Source organism: Lissotriton helveticus, chromosome 4_1 (assembly GCF_964261635.1).
Source record: "Lissotriton helveticus chromosome 4_1, aLisHel1.1, whole genome shotgun sequence".
Lineage (NCBI taxonomy): Eukaryota > Metazoa > Chordata > Amphibia > Caudata > Salamandridae > Lissotriton > Lissotriton helveticus.
In genome coordinates, this window is record NC_136063.1 from 1,934,049,396 (window position 1) to 1,934,070,964 (window position 21,569).

At 46.1% G+C, this 21,569-nt stretch overlaps 1 long non-coding RNA gene across 1 annotated transcript in view; it reads left to right on the forward strand.

The window, feature by feature from the left end:
- The window catches only part of LOC144827754 (uncharacterized), a 162,979-nt gene that overhangs the window by 11,497 nt on the left and 129,913 nt on the right, over positions 1 to 21,569 (forward strand). The window contains exon 2 of the long non-coding RNA XR_013610347.1: positions 2,944 to 3,088. This is a non-coding gene — a long non-coding RNA (uncharacterized LOC144827754). The remainder of the gene's footprint in view (positions 1 to 2,943; positions 3,089 to 21,569) is intronic.

Consider the following 21,569-nt stretch of genomic DNA (forward strand, 5'->3'; position numbering starts at 1 on the left):
CGACACCGCCGAGAAATAAGCACAAGACCTTTGCTTACCACCAAATTCTTGTGTTAACACAGAAAGCAAACAACCGTCCACCTCGTGTACATAAAGCACAAAAGGTTTTCGGTGTTCAGGAGTACCCAAGACGGGTGCAGAACAAAGCACAGATTTCAAAGAGTCAAAAGCTTTCTGACATTTATCAGTCCATGGTAGAAGTTCATGCCTATCTTTAGTGGTTAAGTACAGAAGAGGTTTAGTGAGGAGAGAAAAATTAGGAATCCATTGGCGGCAGTAAGAGGTTATGCCAAGAAATGCACGGACATCACGCTGAGTACGAGGTACAGGCATGTTAGAAATGGTAGTCACACGTTCAGGAGTTGGTCTCACCCCCCTCTTTCGACAGTAGATGACCACGGTAAGTCACCTCCTGTCGACAATATTGGAATTTGGAGAGGGATACCTTATTGCCATTGGCTGCCAAATGAGACAATAATTTGACAGTGGCTTCCTTACAACCTTCCTCAGTATCGGAAGCCACCAATAGATCATCTACGTATTGGAGGAGCACATTACCAGGGGGCAAGATCAATTCATCGAATATTGCTTTCAAAGCCTGACTATAAATGCTAGGACTCTCAGTGTACCCCTGGGGAGCGCGACAAAACCGGAAGCTGCGCCCAGATAAGGAGAAGCCGACAATATGACGGCTATCAGGATGCATCGGAATGCTAAAGAAAGCATTCTTCAGATCGATAATTTAGAAGTACTTGGCAGTAGGAGGGATCATAGTGAGGATAGTAGTGATGTTAGAAACTACAGGGTACTATGGCACCACTATCTTGTTAATTTCTCTCAAATCAATTATAAAACGGTAAGTATCAACATAATTGAATCACTTCCAACGGGGGCCTTTTTCAAAATCAGCATAATAGGACTATTGCATATGTTGGCAGCTGTTTCTTCCACTACCCCCCTGTCAATCAAGTCCTGGATAATAGCGAGCAGAGCTCTTTCACCAGCCGGTGAAATTTTGTACTGAGGTATACGCGGTAAACGAGCATTTGGTTTCAAAGTCATGGAAACAGGCGGAATCTTCAAGAGACCGACATCTGTATCCCCAGTCGCCCACAGGGTCGATGGGATAGCAGCGAGCTCCGGAGGGAGGGGTTCATTTTTAGCAAAACATTGCAGTGTATGTTCACCAGGAGATTGTATGGTCAAATGCACACCAACAGGGAACAATGAATCTCTGCATGCAATTTCTTTAGCAAATCCAACCCCAATAGATTTTTTTCGCTTTGGGATGTTAACAAGAACGGAGAGTCTACTGTAACCGGACCTATGGTAAACGGGATAGGTTTAGAAATGGGGCTCACCAACGGGATTCCAGAAAATCCCACCAAAACATTATTCTGCCCGGACAGAGCAGCCCCTGGGACCAGCGAACGAGCAAAAGAACTATTCATTGCACCCGTTTCCACTAGAAAGTTTTCAGAAGTCCCCATTAATCACCCCCTCACATAAGGCCCTCGCTGATCAACGGGTACTGACACCTGGCCCCCACTCTGTCCGTGGCTGTCCTATGTGTAAGTATACCCATCGGTCCCATCAGTCACACAATCTTCGTTGTAATACTGCTTCCCTCTCGGATTGACAAAGTTATTTTTTTCCGACTCACCATGAACGGCTTCCTCTCTTCGCATATCACTTCGATCCACACCACCTCGACCTCTCCCTCTTCCTCTCACTGCCCCGTTCTGAGCTAACAACAATGGACACTGAGCTCACCAATGCCCTTCCTGTTTAAAGTGAGCACATTGGTTTACTTCCAATGCAACAGCTGGAACTCCGCCTCGTCCAGTTCCTGCCCCCCCCCCCCCCTCGGGACGAACCCTCTACCGCCTCTGTCTCTGCCCCGTCTCCTGATTACTTGCTGTAACAATACCCGTGTCTTAAGATCCTTTGCTTTCTTTTCTAACTTATACTTACTCTAATTTTTCCTATGTTCATAATACAGAGCCATACTCAGTATAACCGAAGGTCTGGAAGTACTCTCAGCAGCTTGTAGCCGTGCAGAGATCTCAGGTAACTGACCACTAAAGTCAATAAACACCCCTTCGAATCTAGTGAAGAAATCCAAAACACTCTTGTCCTTTTTCTGTTAACACGCCGTCAATTTATCCCAATCTACCCTTCGAGGCAGAATTAAGGAGTGCATATAGGTAATAATCCGACCCGGCAAAGCCAGAATTTCAGGTTTAGGTTTGTCATCGGGCTTCCGGCCTTGTCCCATTCCTTAAGCTGTTCCCAAGTCCCTCCGAACTCAGTGGCATGATCCTGATCATGCACCTGATGCCACACGTGAACGGGGACTAGTAACCCTAAAAATAACTCTATGTCAGCCAGGGTCATGACAGCTGAAGAGTCTGCCTCGGTGAGCTCTTTATAGTAAGCAGTAGGATTTTTACGGGGGTCGGGAAGTTGCGACTTCAGGGAAAGGACCTTACTCCTCTTCCAAGGGGTATAGACCCATTGCTCCTGAAATCGCGCCTCCACGCGTGCTCTAGTTATTTGATCCTGATCATTTCTTTGCTCTGGTATTTCGGGATGATAAATAGGATGGACTTCCCGCATAGGATGCTGAGAGTCCCAATTTGGACATTTCAAGTGCAACCTCTCGCGATATTTCAATAAAATCTCGACATTCCTGTATACATCTTCCAATCCTAACACAAACTTATGAGCCCGATCCAAAATATCATACAACACTTGAGGGGCCCTCCCATCTGGGAAACACTGTTCCCATAAGGAGATAAGACGGTTGGCCATATGCTCCAGAGCGTGTTGCTGCATGACAGGCTCATAGTCTCTAAGGGTACTCCATATATGAGTGAAAGTATAAACAGTGTTCCGTATCCATTGAGATGCCTGATTTGCAATCGTCTGTTTCTCTTCTAGGCCTACTGCCGATCAAGTATACAACCGTCGTGCGTCAAGATTTCCTGGAACACGAGAGGGAGTTGGGTCAGCGAGGGTGGGGGTTGTGCTCGATGACTGAGAAGCCCAAGCTGGAGTCGGGGAAGACACAACAACTGTGGACATGGTAGGTGACGGCAACGCATCAGGCATTAGAATTTGAATTTGAATTTAAAAGAATTTATAAAGCGCGCATTCACCAGGCGGTTTCTTGGCGCTGGGGGATACTAGAGTAGCTGTTCTAAACGCTGAGGGGGACAGAACATGAGGAGATCCCAAAGGGGCGGGGGAAGTAAATACAACGGGTGCCGGAGCGACTGGAGCCGAGGCTGTAGTCAGATGGACCGCGGGATATATGCGTTGGGGAGCACAAGGGGGAGGTGGACGCACATCTAATAAATCCTCTATCTCGTCCTCGAGCTCAATCCTAGTTATGTAGCTTTTATCCACCTGTAACCTGAATTGTCTATTTGCGCAATCAACATTTTTCTCAGTCTGGTCTTTATCATAAGCTATAGCTTTCTGTGTAATGGTCTGACCTCCTTTTATTTTACATAACTTCTCCTCCCTAATGCGTCTACGCTTTGCTTCCTTTTGCCACATATTTAAAGAATCGAACATTGCCTGTCGACTACGCTTTGCAAATAATCGATCCTGTAAATAATTTTTTTTTTCTCATCAAAAGAACCGGTTAAGGGCCATTGCAGTTCCACATTATCTTTCGTGTATTCAAGCCACAGCGCATTAAACAAAATAGGTGAAATACCATGTTTAACATACATGTCATAGCTCGGGCTACCCTCTGGCGGGGCAGGCTGACTTTCATCCAATCGCGTGCCTTTTCGACGGCAACAACATCCGTAACACCGTTTACTAAAACACGACATCCTTATTCACTGACAATTCACTCTCATTCAGAAAAGCAATCTTTCAAACATGGCCATGTTCACTCATTCTCATCATTCCATTCACTATTTGATATAAAAAAAATATAAACAAAACAATACATACATGAATATTCCAAAGATAAAATTCAAACCGACATGTCCTTTCCAAAACCAAAGAACGGAGCACGTCGACTCCCGTTCATGGAGAACTAGTAAACTCAGATTACCAGACCAACAGATACCAAAATCAGGCAGTCCAGAGACTACCAAGAGACCATCGGACAGGGATTAACCACAGACCGACCTACAGACCATCCCGGGATCTTCCTGGTTCACCCTCAGGACTATTCTGACTAAGCCTGATACCTCAGTGTCGCTTCAGATATCTCCTTAGGCTACCCAGGTAAAACCACAGGCTTTTCTGAGAGCAGTCCGGCCGGATACGCACCACACGTGCCACACCAAGGCGTCTGATCGATGTCTCTATTTATTCACCAAACAAGTCTGTGGAGCATCTGCTCGTGCAGCCACAATGCTGCCCCGTCAGACCCCCAAAGTTCTCTGTGGTACACCGACCACCAAATCCAATACAGGTAACTGCTTCAAAGCGCCGCTCAACAGAGCGTTCCAGAATACCAAAATCAATTTACTCACCTGGTGCACACAGGCACAATTGCGTATTCTCCACTGCCAACTCCTAAAGACCAACACGGTCAGCTCCTGGGTTACGCCCTTAGGACTCTGGCGAAGGGTCACTAGCAGCTGGGGCTCCCTGGTCGTGAGAGGGGAGTAAGTCAGGATTGCTGGTCAGTCCACCCCCTCGACCAGAGCTCCCCTTTCCTTTGTCCTTCTTTACCCGGTTACGGGAGGACGACCCCAAACGCGGAGTCCCACCAGAGTCGCCAACTGACATACCATAAAAAATAACATAAGGAGCTATACCTACCAATAGCCCTAGTACCAATTACCAAATAACCAGTCAGTTGGCAGTGAAGAAAGTTCAATCGTTTATTATACAAAATGCTCTATAAAGGAGCCTCTCCCATCCTCACCCATCAGGTGCGCGGAGAAGACTGAAGACTCATAGTCAATACAGCACATATATACTTTCAGTTCATCACATGAAGTCACCGTAAATGGAAAGCTACTACTTGGCTCTTGGGCCTCGAGGAAAGACCATATATGGCACACATGATTAGTTCGAAACTCTGCTTAGCTATTATTGGGGAAGGTCAGGAACGGTGACTCCCTTTCGTTCCGGTGTCCGGGAGTGCAGGCACGGCGCCTCCAGGAATGCGCTTATCGCTTATCGCACCCAAAGCCAGATGGGACCTTGAGTCCCAGGACAGAGGAAGAATAGTCTGCATTCAGCTGCTCTCAGTAACTCAACTAAACAGGGCCTAACGACTATTGGAGAGTACGACGTGATCACTGCTCAGGTCTGACACAGACAAGGCAAAGATGGTGTCTGTGTGGTTCTCGGCTTACTCGATAATTAATTTATTATTTATGACATTTATTGAGCGCGCGGCTACCCCCAACGGGGGTGTCCCGGCGCTGAGGACTGCAAACGGGAGGAACCCAGAATTTAGTAGCTGGAAAATAGAAATGTCTTCAGTTTGCCCCTGAATTGTGATTCGGTGTCAATAAGACGAATACTGATAGGTAGGGAATTCCAAAGTTTAGATACCACCACCGCAAATGCTCTACCACCCTTTCTTGCTAGGCAGAATCTGGGAGGGAGCAGGAGACGCAGGTGGTTTGATCTAAGAGCACGTGACGATTGGACTATCTTCAGCCTGTGTCTGAGGTATCTGGGGCCTTTTCCATTCAGAGCCCTGAAGACAAGTACAAGGGCCTTAAATTTGATGTGCGCAGTGATAGGGAGCCAGTGAAGCTTCCCTAAATAAAATGAAATGGAATGCCGGTAGGGGACCTTACAAATCAGCCTGGCTGCAGCGTTCTGCACGATCTGCAGTCTGTGGAGGAGGTAGGCTGGAAGTCCTACATACAGATTGTTAGCATAGTCCAAGTGTGAGGGAACAAGGGCGTGCGTCACTGTCTTCAGTGATTCAGTGGGGATGAAGGGGGAGATCTTTCTTATCATGTGAAGTTTGCCAAAGCAAGCAGAGGTAACTTTCAGGATCTGGGTTTTATAGGATAGTTCGCTATCAATTTGGACCCCGAGATTGCGTGCCACATTAACCGGGGAAGGTGGAGGATTCAGTTCCGCTGGCCATCAGGTGGCGGGTAACAAGGGGGTCGCTTGAATAAAGAACAACACCTCCGTTTTATCGTTGTTGAGTTTTAGCGTGTTCAGAGTCATCCAAGCTACGATATTGGATATTGGATAGGCAAGTTTTAAAATTTTCTAATCCAAGAGGCGAGTGGTCTCCGAAGGAAAAAATGAGCTGAGTATCGTCAGCGTAAGAGACCACTCTAACCCCAAAAGTCTCTATCACCTTTGCCAGGGGTGCGAGATAAACATTAAAAAAAAAGAGGACTAGGAGCAGATCCTTGTGGCACGCCACAGCCGAGTGGTTTTTTATCTTTGGACCAGAATGGTCGGCACCAGACGTGTTGTGTGCGGTCCGTCAAGAAGGAGGTAATCCAGGCCAGCGGGGTATCACAGATCCCCAACTCTAGGAGCCTGTCCAACAGAATGGAGTGGGAGACCATGTTGAAAGCTGCGGACAGGTCGAGGAGCACAAGCATGGCTACCTCTCCCCTGTCCACGCTCTCCCGCATGGTCTCCTTGACCTCCAATAATGCTGTCTCAATGCTATACCTGGTCCTGAATCCGGATTGTGAGTCGTGTAGGAGTTCATTCGACTCTAAATAGTCGGAAAGTTGTTCTTGGACAATTTTTTCCAGGATTTTAGCTGGTTTGGGGAGCAAAGATATTGGGCGATAGTTGCTGAACACAGCTGGATCGGACTCAAGTTTTTTCAAGAGGGGGATGAGAATGGCCTGTTTCCATGTCTCCGGGAACTGATCCGATAAGAGGGAGGCGTTCCATAGTGTAGCCAGGGGTTGTACAATCGCTGGTGCCACTGCTGTGAACACCTGGGCGGGCTTGGGATCTAGTGGCGAACCCGATTTACATAGCTGTATTTTTCTCAACGCCACGTCCAAAGAGATAGGTTTGAACCCCCGCAGCCTCATGTCTCTGGTAGGCGAAGGATTGGGGGGTACAGCCTCTGTGTCAGATTTATTTGCCACATCAAAAGAGGCAAAGATGTTAGTGACTTTCTCGTGAAAGAAATCCGACAGTCCATCGCAGAGCTCTTGGCAGGGCTCTATCAGGTGTGTGAGGGCCGCAGGGTTGGTGAAGTCTTTAACAATCTGAAAGAGCACCCTTGCTGAGTTGTCTGAGGATGTAATTGTGCATGCAAAATATTCTCTCATGATGCTTTGTTTAGTTGTATGATTTTTTTTTAGCGCACTCTATACGTTGTTTTGGCCGCTGGATCGTAGGCGCGGCGCCAGAGGCCTTCTAACCTTTTACATTTACTTTTTTCTTCCCGTAACGACTGGGAAAACCAGGGTGCTGAAGGCTTAGTTCTGGCCGAAGATAGAGTGGTTAAGGGGGCGATGCTCTCAATGGCCGTGGTTAAGTATTGGTTAAGGTTCGCTACATCGATATTTATGTCTTTGGAGGGTTGCCATTTGAGCTCGGCTAGTGCAGGTTCAAGCGCTTCCCGCGTTACTTTGAACCATTTTTTTCCTACTTTCTCTGTCCTGCACATGGGGGCCGTGGTAGGGACAATTTTAAAGTTAAAAAGGATGATAAAGTGGCCCGACCATGTCAGAGGGAGGGGGGCGAAGGTGGAGAGGCCTGGTAGGTTCGAGATCTAGGGTATGGCCCGCTATATGGGTGGTGCCCTGAACTTTCTGGATGAGATTAATACCCGCCATAGTTTCTACTAGGGAACAAGCTTTTGCACAGTTGTTGTCGTCTATGTGTAGATTGAAGTCACCAAGAACAGTAAAGTGGGGGTGTTTTAAGGAGAGATCAGCTACGGTCGTAAGTAGATGCGTAGTATGGGTAGGGGGGGTATTGGGTGGATTATAAATCAGCACTCTTGCACAGATAAGAAGAGAGGCCTCGGAAATGCTGAAGTACATAGCTTCGATGGATCCAAGTTTAACTAATTTCATGGAGGATATCTTCCGATGGGCTCTGAGAATGATAGCTATGCCTCCTCCAATTTTTGATCCAGGTCTATTGAACCCAGCAAATTGGTAGTCTGGGGGGACAGCCAAAGAAATGTCGGGGTTAGAGGCATCTTTAGTCCATGTTTCCATGAGAAACATCAGATTCCAGGCGTTAGACGTAAGGGAAAGCCAGATGTCCCTTGCATGTTTAGGCAAGGACCGGCAGTTGAGTAGACATGCTTTAAGTTCGCGTGGGGGTGGAGGGCAAGGTCCATCTCTGATGTCCCAACGTGGGCGTGACGAAGGGGGAACAAGGGAAAAGGAGCAATCTGTACAAGTAAACCGTTCATTAAGTAGTGCAGGGTTGCACCTGGTGTGGTTGCCTTCTATAGTGGGTCTAAGTTCAAGAAGACTCTTTCTGGTCCACCTACGGCACTCTGTAGGGTGGATTTGGGCAGAGTGGCTGGCGCTGGACGCGACACAGGCGCGGACGGGCGCAGACGGGTTTGCCTTTGGCGCGCCTTCGACACATAGGGTTTTATAGTTTAGTAGTGAGCGAAGCTCGCAATCAGCTCCGCCCACTCTGCAGCCGGGAACGCCCTGCGCGTTCCAGTGCCCGGTCTCCACTCCCTCCACAGAAACAGCTGCAGGGACCGAGGCGGGAGCCAAATGAGGTACAATAGTTTGAATGTGCAATTTTGGCAATATTCACAGTTTTAAAATTGCTACTCAGTTTATAAAAATCGCTACTCAGTTTTAAAAAGAAGTTCATCAAAAAGCTGTTAAATTCTAAAATGAACAACAAGAGTTTAGTCTCAGTGGATGCTGGTGAGGTCAGGCAGCCGCCTACTCACCGCAATCCTCTGAGAGCAGCGTGGAATCCTTGGCTTTAGTAGTGAGCGAAGCTCGCAATCAGCTCTGCCCCCTCTGCTGCCGGGAACGCCCTGCGCGTTCCAGTGCCCGGTCTCCACGCCCTCCACACGAACTGCACACAGCTGCGGGGACGGAGGCGGGAGCCAAATGAGGTACAATAGTTTGAATGTGCAATTTAGGCAATATTCACAGTTTTAAAATTGCTACTCAGTTTAAAAAAATCGCTACTCAGTTTTAAAAAGAAGTTCATCAAAACGCTGCTAAATTCTAAAATGAACAACAAGAGTTTAGTCTCAGTGGATGTTGGCCAGGCCTGGACTGGCCATAGCGGGCACCGGGCAATCCCCCGGTGCGCCGCACCGTTGGGGGCCGGTTTTGGGCCCCTAGGGCCGTTTTGGTTACAGGGCCGCTTATCGGCCCTGTACCAAAATCATCCAAAAACCGTCCCGGCAAAGAGCTCGGCGGCACCTCCAACGCCCCCGAGTGGAGAGGGGGGTCGCCCAAGCACTTTGCCAGGGCCAGTTGTGGTTCCCAGTCCGGCCCTGATGTTGGCGAGGTCAGGCAGCCGCCTACTCACCGCAATCCTCTAATAATATAAGCAGTGTACCCTTACCAACCTAGCTAAGAACGGATTTAATTAGACCTTATGTAAAATAAATCATTAAGAATATATAGATACATCATGCTAACAAAGATACATAAATAACTAATACTACTACTATAGAGGAAATTAGATTTTTATCCCTCAATGCATTGTACTCACTCAGGTAAGAAATGATTGCACACAAACAATGACTTAATCCAAGACCAATTGTTTGTAAAAATATTACTTTTTATGTTTATTACTGAGAACCAAAGATATTTTGTTGAAGTAAAATACTTTTTGTAACATCACAGTTTTTGAGTATAAAAAGTGGGCACTGCATTTTTCGAGCAGTTCAATGTTCAACTATGGAAGGAAAACAAAAATGCAATTTCACAGGTAATTACAAATTCAGTCTTTGGGTTTTAGGACCAACACTGGGCAAGGGTCAGGTAATTGTAGATACTGCACCACCAGCGTCACTGGGGCAACCAGGTGCAGAGGTCAAGTTCGGTCATTGGGTCCAATGTTAGTCAATGGAGACTGGGGGCACTCAAAGAGGTGCCGGTTGCAGGTAGGTAAAATCAGAGTAGGGGGGTCAATCTCTGGGGCTTTGGACCAGCACTAAACACATACCCTCAGCGGCACAGAGGCGGCCGGGTGCAGAGTGCCAACACAGCATTGAGTGCCCAATGCAAAGCAATGGAGACTGAAGAGGAAGGGAACCAGTGGCTCTGGAGGTAAGTTGGAATGTTGAGGTACACATGTGCGCCGTAGGTCTGGCTCCCCAAGGCCTGGGGAATGTGGGTGCTGGGGTGTTCTTTGAGGGCAGGAGATCCTTACCGGTCGTAGTTAGGGGTTCCTTCATGTTGAGGCTGCAGGCATCACCGTGGAGTCCAGGAGAGTTCATTCTGGGCTGGACTTGAGCTCAGGACCACTGAGGAACCTTCTTCGAAACTGTGGGCCCCTTGGACTTGGGCGAGAGGTGTCAGGTGCAGAGGTAGGTCTGGAGATTTGGTTGGGTGGTTCAACAGGGTGCTGGGGCTCTTCTTGTGGGCTTCTTTGTGGACAAGGGCGCTGTCTTCTAGAGTTCTTGGTCTTTTGCGAAGCCAGGTAGTCCTCCCATGGTTTTGGAGGTTGCTGGGCCCGTAGGATGTCACTTTTTGGAGCAGGTCTCTTCGACAGCTGCAGACAGGCTGGTAGGGCTGGGGCAAAGTTGTCTGTCGTCTGGAGTCTTTGCTGCTGCACAGCTCTTAGGTCCTTCTTCTTCTTTAGGTCACCAGGAATCTGAAGATCAAGGTTCAGGGGTTACAGGTACTGGCAGGTAGTAGCTAATAGACTTTTATGTGAACACACCCTTTGTGTGTCCACTCCCTTTGGGAAGGGGGCCTACCACTAACCCTATTGGCTAAAATCCTCTCAACCAATATGAAGGATTTTCAAAGGAGGGGGTCACTTCAGATCAGGACACTTTAGGAGTGGTCCTGACTGAGAGGGTACACACCTCTCCTGTTTACTAATTTTCTCTCCAACTTGGCTGCCAAAAGTGGGGCTTGGTCAGGGGGTGGGCATATTCAGTAGCTGGAGAGGCCCTGGCTAGCATAATAAAAGGAAGGAAACCTTTGAGGCTCACCACCCTTAAATGCTGTTCCTGCTTGGGGGGAAGCACCTCTACCCAGAGCAGGCTTTATTTCTGACTCACAAGGGCACAAGGCTTCTACCTCAGAGGGTCAGAAACATTTCTGGAAAGGGCAGACAGGTGAAGACCAGTCAGCTACACACTAGCCGTTGGTTAGGTTTTCAAGGGGCACCTCTGAGGTGCCCTCTGAGTGTATTTAATAATGAATCCAACACTGGCATCAGAGTGGACTTATTGATCTGAAATGTTTGGTACCAAACATCTTGGGATTCGGTGAAGCTGTGGAACTCTTATTGACAAGCTCTCAGCCCTTGTACTCTGTATGGCTCCACCACACATATAATAATGCTTAGACTTAGACTTAGCAAAGCTATACACATACACATATATACAAAAACTGATCAATATACAAAAAACATATTGTATATTGATCAGTTTTTTTAATATAAAACTCACAAAGATTAACTATTTGTTAGTTGAAACTAGTACACGTAGGATGTATTTGGTCTAGTGTAGATGTGGAATGTATATATGTGTATGTAAAATATTGTTGTATATATGTATAGATCTTGTTGAATGTATCAGTGTTTCTTTTCATAAATGAAAACGAAAGAAAATCATAAAATAATTGAAAATTCTAAAGGGTATAAATAAAGGTATCCGAACAGACTAAGAAGCAGTTTTGTTTGTTCTTTAAAGCATATATAAAGTTAGAATGGTGTAGGCATTTTTTGTGTGGTTTGATAGACTTAGACTTAGACACTATAGTTGCGTATCTGTTTATACAGTCATTTTTTAAAATCTATTTTTATTGTTTTTTTAGACAAACAAATGCAATTTATATCAGAGATATCTGTACACTCAGCATCATCGTATGAAAAAGAATTACTTTCCGAAGAGAATCTCCTGCATCCGATTATGCATTAGAAGTTATGGAAGACACTGTTCATGATATATTGTCAACTCCCAAGACATCCTAACATCAATCAGAGTTTCTGGTAGTAACGTCTCCCTCAACATCATATGGTTGCAACCAATGTTCCTTCTAATTTTTTTCCTCTGTGTGCGGCAGTGGAGGGTCTCTTTGTGCTGCAAGCATGGCTATATGTGCCATTAACAAGATCACGCGCATGTGCGGCGCCAAACCTACTAATCCAAAAACCTTTCTGGCATACTCTTTACAACATACAATGCTTTTCAAATGTGAGCTAGGAACATTACATAAAGCTACTTATTTTATTGATTAATCCTTTCTATTCAAAAAGCCTTTTTTAGTAAAACACAAATGAAATATGATTCTCTTAAAGTCCATTCATAAAATCCATGCTTGAATTTGACATATTTCACTACTTCTGCTCCCCCAGATTCCACGTAGACTCCTCTTAAGGGAATCCTACACACCACAGCCTGTCCCATCCAGTGCTTAGAGAAATATGATCATATCACCCCCATCCTTATGGAACTCTGTTGGCCCCCTTTGCCGGTCCACACCACTTTCAAAATCAGCTGCACCATTTAGAACAGCATCATGACCGCTTATCTACCAGAAAAACTCATCATGCCTGATCACTCTTGACTTATCTAAAGCCAGAACACCATCAGGCTGGATGCTAAGAAGAGTAAACAAAAAAATGAAAAATGCCAGCTCACTTTTTCCATCTATGTACCCAGCATCTGGAACAACATCCCCATATCCTTTAGGACTTCCCCAACACAGCTCAAATGTAGGAAATAGTTGAAGGCCTGCCTCTTTAAGGAACACTTCATCTTAATGAAGTAATAGAATACTTCTGCTCCTAGAACCCAGTGACCTCACCTATGGCCTGTTGACTGTGTACTTGTTTTTGCTGCAGTATAGCGCTCCGCTGCCTTTTGTCTAGGCTTATGCCACACACTTCTGCTTCTACTTCATACACCCCTAGATTTTCATATGGGAATATGGCCACTTGTGCTACATAACATTCAGGTATTTCAGTAAGGATACTACATGAGCATTCAGTATGGATCACAGCTAACTTTAAAATCCTTTTTGAGGACATTCTCTTGTTTTGAATGTGCACTGATTATTTCCACATGTTACCATCCTAAGGGGCTTGATAACTTCGTATTAGCGAATCTTTCCCATTTTGTGTGTCAGTCACACTACACTGAATGGCCTTTTGTGACGCTCCTACCAATCTGAATTTGCAGCCCTATCTAAGCATAGTGGTGCTTTACCAGTGCTAAATTCATCCAAATACATCATTTTGTAGAATTCACACTCGGCAGCTATGATGTTTACTAACTAACTAAAGAGCACCATTACAAAGAGCATCAATACAACCAGGAATGAATTTCAGATCACCAATTACCGAGAGACCTTAAAACCATCTTCAAAAACAAGCATCTGAAAACTCTGGGACAAATTCTAACCAATCTTTCAAGTCTACATTAAAAAGGGAGGGGCATGTTGACCTACCCCACAATCTGTACGCATTTGCTCACGCTAGCTGGAGATGCCTTTACCCACTAGCAAGAAAACAGTATTCTGGTCACCGGAGCTGGTTATTGCTTTCCCCGCAAAGGGAGGGGGAAGACAGGGTATATGGCAGACCTTTTCAGGTGAACAAAGAAAATGAAATCTGAAATACTTTAGCAACTCACCTGCACACAAGATTGCACGCGGGCTAGGATTTTATATGGAAAAAAACCTAAACGGGCCTCCCTGTAGGCAACCCTCCCACCCAAGCACCAAAAAGGTTACCTCACCACTGACATCGTATTCAAAAATACTCCCACCCCTTTTCAAAAACAAAATGCCACACAAGTGATCATAGCAGCTATACAAAGCAAAGTCCTATTTTTGACAAAGTTTCAAGAGGAGACATAGATAGGGAAGTGGAGGACAAATGGTCCCCCACCCAACATGAAGCAGACCAAATAATGTCTATGTGAAGTGTTGCTAAGAAATCAAATACACCATAGTCTTATATTGCAACACCCTCTCTTGCCTCTCGACCACCTCTCCCCAGTCTGTCCTTTCCTCTCTAAATAAAAAGAAAAAAATATGGCTCTCTGGTTCGCTGTCCTTACACCTTGTGCCATTTTGATTATGTCTACTATGTGAACTGTGAAGTACTGCATACACCTCGTAACATGAAGTTTAAAGGTCGACATTTGTTTGCAAAAGCATCTTACCCAGGGTTGGTGTTGCAATACACCAGTGTTAAGAAAGCTGGAGCAATATTGCCCACTTTCCTATTTTGCAATGACAAGCTAACAAGTCAGTGGCCAAAGAAAAGAAGTTGCATAAAAAGGCTTTGATCCCTTGGTGCTGGTGTTCTGCCTGCTCTGGGCTACAAAGCGCAAGAAAAGCTTGACGTTTGAAAAGCGCTGTGTGGGGAAGATTGTGGGCTTTTGTTTAAGTATTCATGTTAATCACAGCCCCTTCATGAGCTGTGATTAACATAAATACTTAAACAAAAGCCCAGAATCTCTATCGCAACCGCGCTTTACATACAAAAGAGTAGAGCAAGTTTAAAAACACAGCGTGTACTTCCAGAAAGTACACGCTGTATTTTTTTACTTGCTCTCCTCTATGGTTTGTAAAGCGCTGTGCGGGGAAGGTTGTGGGCTTTTGTTCAAGTATTCATGCTAATCACATCCCCTTCACGAGTTGTGATTAACATGAATACTTAAACAAAAGCCCACAATCTCTCTCACAAGAGCGCTTTAGAAACAAAAGAGTAGATCAAGTTTAAAAACACAGTGTGTACTTCCAGAAAGTACACGCTGTGTTTTTTAACTTGCTCTAGTCTTTGGTTTGTAAAGTGCGGTGCAGGGAAGGTTGTGGGCATTTGTTTAAGTATTCATGTTAATCACAGCTCATCAAGGGGCTGTGATTAACATGAATACTTAAACAAAAGCCCAAAATCTACCCCGCAATTGCCAACAGCCGCTAGCCCCCAAGCCAGCCTTACCTGCACTCCCGAGTCCAGACTCTCCTCCGGCACATTACAGCATCCAGGAAGGGACTGATTTTTGTGCCGCTCACTTTTTTAAAGCAGCGGTGCGACTATCTCCCGGGATGTCCTGTGTGAGTGCACTCTGCACATACGGCAGTGCACGCTCACGTTAAGAGAGGTCCACTTGCGCGCACCTTAAAGGGAACAGTGGTTGCAACTATCCATTCCTCAGTGTATCAAATAACATGAGATGCAAGCCCTGTCCCTCCCGGTTATCCCTCCCCCTCCCTGATGACGTAACAATGATTTGTAAACAATGTTTAATGACAAGTCACAGTTGCGTGGGTTGCCAGTTGCAGTTGCGTGGTTCCCTCGCATTCCTCCCATTTAAGAAAGTCAGTACGCAATCTCTGAAAACTAGGGCCCTTCATGGCCTTCCAGTGGGCTGTTATTTCCCTTTTCGCCAGTAAAAGCCCTAGGTCTATAAATGTACTTGTTATCTTATTCTTAGAGGTATGGGGGAACCAGTGCAGCAAACAGAGGCCCATGGTGGGTTCTATGTCCCTGTCTGTAACAGCATGCAAAAGAGCAACCACTTCTTCCCAGAATGTGCCAAGTTGAGGACAATTCCACAGCATGTGACAGAAATCCACCCCTATAGTACTGCAGTCTGGGCACATTGCTGAGGTCACATTAAAATATGTTTAATGTTTTTAGGCGTAAGATATACCCGATGAAGAATAAAGAAATGTACCAGCTGGAAGTGTGCGTTCCGAGTGCTTTTCCATGCACGTTCCACCAGTTCCGCCCATGCCTTCTCAGCAATTTCATCCCCTAGGTCTATTTCCCACCGCCGCAGGAGCGTTACCAGTGGGGTCAGTCATTCACTTGTCATTCGGCGATCTCGACAAGTAACGGCCTTGATGGTGCCAGCAGCTAGGACCACATATTGACATACCATGGAGGTGGGCGGTTCCCTGAGTCCCATTTTCCAATGCGCCTGGATGGCCGTTACAAGTGCTAGGTGTAGTAAGTAGTCTCCCCAAGCCAGTTCATATCTGTCTTGTAATACCTCATATGGAATCATGGAGCCATCTTCATACAGATCTCCTATGGTGGTCAACCCTCTCTCCGCCCAGTCCCCCAGTGCCCCCCAGTTACCGCCATTCAGTAGAGCACTACATACCGCCAAGGGGACCTCAGGGGCATATGGACGCACCATTTGTCTTTGACTCCTATTCCAGCAGAGCTTAAACCTCCCCATCTCTTGAGTCAGAGAGGAGGCTGGGAGTGGTAATTGCAATAGTAGTTTGGAAAGCGTTTGCCTATGTAGTTGATTCCTCTCCCCATCATCATCACCAGGGAACGATCGTGCCACCGCCTAAGTAAGCCACTGTAGTTGTCACGCCAAGTAATACGATTCAAAATCAGGGACCGCCAGTCCACCCCCCGATCGCTCCCTCATTAGTGTATTGAGAGCTACTCTCTGTCGTCCCCCAGCTCAAAGAAACCCAACCACCATCGACTAGAGTTGTTTTAAAACTGATGCTGGGATCCGAATCAGCTGTGTTCTGAAATAATACAACAATCTGAGGCGCGCTACCATCTTGAGAATGGTCACTCGTCCAGCTACAGAGAGTGGGAGTGTACCCCAAAACTCAATATAACCCTTAACCGCATGCGTGCGGCCGTTTTTCCCGCTGTGTGCGGCATTTTTAAAATTACAGCGATTCAATGACGAGCTCAGCTCATCATCAGCACACGGCTGGTAACGCTGATGACGAGCTGAGCTCGTCATCAGCATGGAAGGGGTTAAGCGCTCTAATGGCCCTGCCCACATTACCCTCCAATAGGTCATTTTGGGTGTGATAAATGCGAGTGCCAAGGTACGTCAGAAATAGTCGCTCCCATCGTACCTCCTGCATATATTCACGGCCCTCAGACTGCAGCGCCACAGGGAGCAGGCAAGTCTTTGTCTAATTTACCTTCAGACCTGCAACCTTGCCAAGGTCTTCCAATAAAACCTTTGCGCCACAAAGGGCACCCTCTATATCTGCCAAAAAGAGAAGGAGATCATCAGCATATAATGTGATATGATGAATTTGCTTGTGTACTCTCAATCCTGAATAGTGCAAGCCTGTCCTAACCCGTGCTGCCAACGGCTCCATAGCCAGGGTGAACAGCAGAGTAAAAAAGGGGGCAACCCTGTCTCGTCCCTCGACCCACAGAACAAGTGTCTGATATCACTATTCCCGTCTTTACCCGCGCTGTGGCCTGTCTATACAACAGAGATGTCCAATCTACAAAACCGTCCCCCAATCCAAATTGTCGCATGACTTGGAACAAATATGGGCATTCCAAGCTATTAAAGGGCTTTTCAATATCTATCGCCAAAATGGCAGCAGATTCTTCTTGGAGGTGTCTGCCTCTAAGATAGTAATGAGGCACCGAACATTCTGAGCCGTATTCCGAGTTGGTATAAATCCCACTTGATTCGTGTGTATTAAATGGACCATATATGGGAGTAGGCGGGTCGCCAGAATTGGACTCAAGATTTTATAATCCGTGTTCAGCATTGACAATGAACGATCAGTGGTCCTGTCATGGGCAGGCTTACCCGGTTTAAGAAACTGTATAATTAATACCTCTCGAGTTGTGGCAGGCAAAAGACCTTCTTTCCTTTATTTATTTATTTATTTATTTATTGAGCGCAACATTTATCCCGAGGGATGCCACGGCGCTAAGGACTGTGATTGGCGGATGGGAGCTGGATTGGCCGTGTGTCGTGCATCAGTCTTTGGGGAAGAGATGTGTTTTCAGTTCTTTCCTAAAGATGTTGTAGTTGGTAGTTAACCTAATTTCCACTGGGAGTTCATTCCATTGTCGTGCGGCTAGGTAAGAAAAGGTACGTCCTCCTGCTTTGATTTTTTTGATTTTCTTTGTTTTGGCAAGAGCAAGGTGTTGTGACCTTAGTGGAGTAGAAATGTAGCTTGTTCTGAAGAATAGTGGGTCCTTTGTTGTTGAGTGTCTTGTGGGCATGACCTATGAGTTTGAAGCAGGCTCTTTGGCGCATGGGCAGCCAGTGAAGTTGTTTTAGGCATTCTTTGGCGGAGCTGTATTTGCCTTTTCTGCATACTAGCTTAGCTGCAGCGTTTTGCACTACCTGCAGTCGTTGAAATAGGTAGTCTGGCTTGCCTACAAAAAGTGCGTTCCCATAGTCCAGCCTGCTGACCAGTAGGGCCTGTGTGACTGACTTCTTGCTTTCTAGGGGAATCCATGTGAAGAGTCTTCTCAAAAGTTTTAGAGTGGCAAAGCTTTTCCCAGACAGGGCTCGGATGTGGGCCTGCATGGATAGTGTGTCATCGACTGTAATGCCTAGGTTTTTGGCCGTGTGCTTGGGTGCCGGGGCATCTCCTAGCGTGTTGGGCCACCATGAGTTGTCCCATATATGTTTTGCCTCACCGAACAGTAATCTCGGTTTTATCCGCATTTAGTTTGTGGCAGTGATCTGCCATCCATGCGGCCATTTCCGTTAGGCAGTTGTTGAGTCTTAGTTTGCTGTCTTCATGCCCCTTCCCCAACCTAATTATCAGTTGCATGTCATCCGCATAGGAGCAAACCTCCAGACCCCACCGTGCACCAATGTGTGCCAAGGGTGATACATAGGCATTGAACAGAGTGGGGCTGTGGGATGCTCCCTGCGGGACCCCGCATTTGAGTTGCTTGGGTTTGGATAGGAAAGCTCCCAGTTGTACCGTTTGTGTTCTATTCAGTAAGAAGGAGCTAATCTATTCAAGCGCTTTCCCAGTTATCCCTTTTTCTAGCAAGTTCTCCAGCAGGAGATGGTGGAAGACCGTGTCGAACGCCGCCGACAGGTCTAGAAGGATCAGGGCCACACCTTCACCCTGGTCCAGAGAGTTTCCAATGCTGTCTGTAACAGCCAGCAGTGTGGCTTCTGTGCTGTTAATAGCTCTGAACCCTGTTTGAGTTGGATCCAATAAGTCATTATCCTCTAGGTATTTAGACAGCTGTCTGTTTATCAGTTTCTCTAACACTTTAGAAAGATAAGGAAGTTGGGAAATGGGTCTATAATTGACTGGGTTTGTTACATTCAAACCTGCTTTTTTTAGCAGTGGGGTGACTATGGCTTGTTTCCATATCTCCGGGAAGACAGCTGTTTCTAAAGATTTGTTAAAAAGTTGTGTGATGGCAGGCGTTAGGATAGGTATAAGCTGTCTAAAGATGAAGTGAGGGCAAGGATCAAGAGGTGACCCGAATTTAATTCCCTGCATAATGCTGGCAACCTCATCTTCTGTTAATGGAATGAAGCTATTTAAGTTAGCAACATTTTTGGGGGAGGAGGTGGCTACTTTCGTTCTGTACCCACCATTTTTTAGAAAGGAGGTGGATACTTTTGAACTGTTGTTGCTATTGAAAGTAGCATATATTTCCTCTATTTTGTCTGTAAAGTAATTGCTAATCATTTCACAGTTTCCACTTGAAGGCTGTAGTGCTTGGGATAGACAGTTGGGTTTGCACAATTCATTTATGATTTTATATAATTCTTTAACAGAATTGCCGTTTTCGTTTTTTCTTTGTGCATAATGTTGTTTTTTAGCATTTTTTATGGCTAGATAGTACACTCTGAGCTCCCTCTTATAGGTTAGTTTGTCCATATCTGAACGAGACATTCACCAGGTATGCTCCCTGTTTTTACAATTTCTTTTTAGGGTTTTAATTTCTGTGGTATAACATTTTTGGGAAATGACTCTTTTCGCTAATTTGGATTTAATTTTGGGGGTGCATAGGTCCAATGTGTTACTAATTCCGATTTCAAGATCTAGGGTGATAGTGTTCGTACAGTGGGTACCAGGGAGGTCAGGAATAGAAGTATCAGGCAGTAGGATTTAAAGCCTTCAAGGGTGACAAGTTATTCAGGCATTGGTAGGGATGGCCTAACGGATGGTACGGATTGATCAAACAAGAAGGAGATTAAATAGTGATCTGTCCATGTTACTGGTTTAACCGCCTCGATCAAAGTAGAGTCCATGTTGGTGAACAGTAGGTCCAGTGTGTGGCCTGCACTGTGTGTAGGTCCTTGAATCCACTGTTTAAGCTGGAGTATGGACATAGCATTACTTAGATGAGTAGCCACATGATTACCAGCTTTCTCAAATTGAATATTGAAATCTCCAAGTATCATGAAGCTTTTATATTTAAGACATCCAGAGAAAATTTCTGAAAGTAACCTTGCACTAAAGTCTACATGATGGCCAGGGGGTTGTAGACTACAGCTCCTCCTAGTAAGATATGATTGTTTTTAGATACTTGAAAAGCAAGTAGTTCATGTTCGTCATACAAGGCAGTTGTAATGGGGAGACAGTTAAGGTTGTCCTTAAATATAATGGCGAGTCCTCCTCCTCTCTTCCCTTGTCTATCCTGGCGTATAATTTTGTATCTTGGGGGAGGGTGGTGGCAATGTCGGGACAATTATTGTCACTTAACCAAGTTTCCGTGATAAAGACTAGGTCAGGGTTCAATTCGTTGATGGTGTCCCAGATCTCCTGGGAGTGCTTCGGCACTGATCTGGCATTGAAATATAAACATTTAATTCTTGTGCCATTATTCCCTATGTTGTGGGCAGATTCTGTAGTCGTTAAGCTGCTCCATTTACAATACAGGTAGGTAAAAGGTCCTTCTGTAAATTCAGGTGAGGCCTTGATACAATCCATGTGGCTGTGTTGGAGGTGTGTGTTTAGGTCGATCAAGGTTGATCTGGAGTATGTTAGGGTGTTCCTGGGGTTAGGTCCACTGGGAGCAGGGGTTCTGGCCCCTGGTCCCAGTCGGGCGCAGACGGGCTCAGACGGGCTTGCCTTAGGTGCGCCCGCGGCGCGCCCATTGCGCGCCCGCTGCGTGCGTCCGGTACATGTGTGGCTAAATACCTTTCCTTCCGGCGGACGACTAGAACGCGTCCTGCCGGAAGTAGGAATTATGTTGGAAAATAATGGCAGCCGCCCTCCGCACAAAGGGCACGGCAGCCGCGGCGGACCGGGGTCAGTTGCAAAAGAACAAAACACCAACAATACGGTTGAGTTTAGATGCCCCAACAGTACGTTATATTTCCTGATGTCCCTTTTAATTTGAGCAAAAGCAATGTTCTATACAAAGTGCCCCACACCACGCAACAGTAGTTTAAAAAAGCACCTATTTAAAATATAAACAAGTTAAAAACATTAAGAAAGTACACGAGGGAGGAGGAGCTACGCGGGCATCCAAGATGGTCGCGTGAGCGCAGAGCTCCCCGGACCTGTGCCACCCCCTCCGATTATCCTGTCTGCATCCTGAAATCGTCAACGGGCTCTTGACCCTCTATCCTTGCTGATCATCGGGCACTTCAAAAAATCGAATTCGGACTTCGGGATCTACTTTTATCCTGTTTCTACATTTTGAGGCCCACCCCGAGGCGATCCGGGGGTTTGGTTCTTGCAACAGGCCGTGGAGCAGTTGATCAACAATGGCAGCGA